This window comes from Herpailurus yagouaroundi, unplaced genomic scaffold, assembly GCF_014898765.1.
Source record: "Herpailurus yagouaroundi ecotype Mexico unplaced genomic scaffold, PumYag 357, whole genome shotgun sequence".
Lineage (NCBI taxonomy): Eukaryota > Metazoa > Chordata > Mammalia > Carnivora > Felidae > Herpailurus > Herpailurus yagouaroundi.
In genome coordinates this window covers 1,743-4,756 of record NW_024412574.1, presented here as the reverse complement: position 1 = coordinate 4,756, position 3,014 = coordinate 1,743, and the positions used below count along the sequence as shown (strand labels likewise).

The following is a 3,014-nucleotide window of genomic DNA, read 5'->3' as shown; positions in this document are numbered from 1 at the left end:
GCTGCCAATTCCAGCCTGAGACCCAGAACCTCCCCATTCGACAGAGCAGGAATCTGCAGACCATGGCCCGTGCGCCAATCCCAGCCTGCTTTGGTAAATAAATTCTCTCTGGACACAGGGATGCTTGTACAACACTTACCATCTATGGCGGCCTTCACATGACATCCACAAAGTCGAGTAATGGTGACAGAAACAGCGTGGACCACCTTCCTAAAACCCATACTATCTGGGCGTTGACAGAGAAACTTGGCCAACTCCTGCTCCACTCAATGACGGAGAGCTGGAGAAAAATTATTGGTAATTTCAGGGCAACATTCAACTCTTCTTGGTGGGGAGGAACCACTGTTTGATTTCCACAGCCCAGTGAAATGACTTTTGGAGGCCAGTGAAGGAAAGGAGGCCCCAGGTCATTCTGGAAAGGACGGATGATGATAAATGGCATGTAAAGATGCAGTCACTTGTTGGCTTTTATCCACAAAATGCCCAGAGCAGGCTCTCAGTAGGAGGTGTCCCCCATCCTGCCAGAGGCTCGAGAGGCTGAGTGTTGTGCTCACGGATACAGCAAGAATTCAAAGCCAGGTTTGGCTGAATCCCAGGCCTCGTTCTTTGCTGCTGCTTCCGCACCAAGAAATGTGGGTCCCAAACAAGAATCCAGGCTCTCTCTGAAGGAAAGAACCCGTAAGACTGAGCACCTCAGAAAGGCGGCTTCTTGTAAAGAGCAGGGAAGACGCTCAAGTCATTAGAGCATGGGCATGCCCAGGAGGGTTGCCGCTAATGACACCGTTGGTATTTTTACTGTCACAGGCGCAGTGATCGCATCTGCACATGAGCAGGCACTGCTCATGTTCAAGTAAAAGTGAAATGGCTCTGGAATGTCTCCTCCCAGGGGTTTCATTTCTGCTTACAAATAAGAAAGCCGTACCCTGGACGCCACTTCAGGCACCTGGGGCAGGGGTAGAGGGGTCTGCTTCTCTGGAAGCTCTGTACTGATTAGTTTTGGCTGCGGAGGTCCTTGAGGAAAGACACAACATCTGACGTCTTAAGGTCAGGCAGACCTGGGTCTCGCCACTTCCTAAGAATCCTTGTGCCTTGGTTTCCTGGTCTGCAAAATGGAACCAGCACTCACCACCTCGTCATGTCTGCAAGCCGCCCAGCGCGGTACCCACTCTGCCTTAGTAGTAAGCACTCAGTAAGTGCCACCCCTCAACCTCCTGTCCCATGCCGCCCTCCCACCTCCCCACACTAGGACACCGACAGGAAGGCAGATGCAGGTTGCTCAGAACTTCACAGTCTTTCCCACGGGCTCATGTTTGATCAGAACCCATTTTCCACTTTGTAGAACGCACCTCATCTCCTTATCTCTCCAGGGCACCTCGGGGCCCGCTCACCAGCCACTCCAAATAGAGGGTGCCAGCCCCACTACGGAGGTCGGGACATGACAGCAAACTGTCGGCTTTCTCCCAGGCGCCTGCATTTTCTTGAGCCTGTCAGCCCCGTCATGAGGAGCAGAGAGAATTGGCATGGCCCACTTTCCCCAAGGTGCCAGAGACACGAGGACTGAACTCAGTCGCTCTCTGTTAGAACAGAAACTTAGCTGCTCCCTCTTCTTTGCCCTGTCCTCTCTTCTGGAATAAAGGCTTTTTATTTTCTTTCTCATCCTTCATCTCTTTCCTTATTTACGCTGAGCTGGCATCTGCATTTGCCACACTTTTGAGAATGATTTATCCCAGGCTACAAACATACCAGTGGATTTTCTGTTCCTTGTAGTTTAAAGGCTTCCATTTGTTTTAAGGCAGACCCCCTCCTCCTGAGTGGCGTTTTACCAGGAACCCCAACCTTAGTGTCCTCACCACAGCTGCTCGACTGGACAGCCATCTGGAGGCTGTGGGTCGAAGGGCACAGGGCAGGAGGAGAGGGGGTCACGGACGGGACAGCCAGCTGGGTGGCTGGCAGCCACCAGAGACCTCAAGGAAGGATCCTCCCCTGGAGCCTCTAAATGGAGCCAGACCCTGGTGGTGCCCACACTTGATGTCAGGCTTCTGGCCTCCATGACTGTGAGACAATAAATTTGTATTGTGCTGTTGTAAAACCACCAGACCTGCGATCATTTGTTACACTTACTCCCCTCTTGTTCCATGCCAGGCCCTGTTAGGCATCATTTTATGCACAGATGGGGATGTGGACTCTGAGAGGTGACCCGACTTGCTTAAGGGTGCAGCGTTCTTGGGAGAGGAAGCAGGAAGCACAGGGCCCAGAACCCACACGAGGATAGGACATGGTCTCCAAAGAGCATGCCCAAAGCCCCCGGTGGCCCCAGCCCTGCCCTTCCCAGCGGTAAAGCAGGCAGATACTACTTCCCCACTGGGCTTACCATACACTAAGTGAAAGAAATTCCATACTGGTGTGTCATATCCCAGTGCCTGACACACAGGAGGCACTTGGCAAGTATCTCAATGAACGAGTAAGGAAGGGTCACGGCATCACTTACGGGTAGGGATGGTCATTTCCAAAGACTGGGGGTAGGGGCCCGCTGGAAGACATGTTCTTCCCTGAGGAACATGGTGACTATAGGGGGCAAATCGTTTCCTAAGTTCACTCACCTGACCTGTCCCACGGTGCTGTCAGCTCTTGGAAAGGCCAGATGGGTGGGAGGGCAAATAAATTCCACAGAGCAGTTCATGCAGGTGATTAGCCTTAGGAGATCCAGTCTGCAGGACTCCCAAGATTATGGCACTGAGAGAAGAAATAAAACAAGACTTCTTGGAGCTGAGCTCTCTGTCCTCAAACACTAAAATGGCACATTGCAAAATGTGCCTCTTAGACAACTTGCACTGTGATGCTCAACACTGGAGACTGGCAATAATGCCAAAACAGCACCTTCTGGAAATACTCACCCATGAAGGTTAACTGCTCCACTTCTCCCAAATCAGTGCCTCCCACAACCAGCTGGACAGTGGTCTCATCACCACCGGGCAGCGCCCACTCACTGGCACTGATGACAGGAAGCCAATCAC

At 52.1% G+C, this 3,014-nt stretch overlaps 1 long non-coding RNA gene across 2 annotated transcripts in view; it reads right to left on the bottom strand.

Annotated features, from left to right (window-relative positions):
• Nucleotides 1-349: 349 nt before the first annotated feature.
• Nucleotides 350-3,014, bottom strand: part of LOC121022150 (uncharacterized) — a 4,059-nt gene continuing 1,394 nt past the window's right edge. The window contains exons 2-3 of one of the 2 annotated variants that reach the window (XR_005786837.1): nucleotides 2,601-2,733; nucleotides 350-2,052 (exon numbers count right to left, since the gene is read on the bottom strand). This is a non-coding gene — a long non-coding RNA (uncharacterized LOC121022150). The remainder of the gene's footprint in view (nucleotides 2,053-2,600; nucleotides 2,734-3,014) is intronic. The other variant, XR_005786836.1, reaches the window with a different exon arrangement.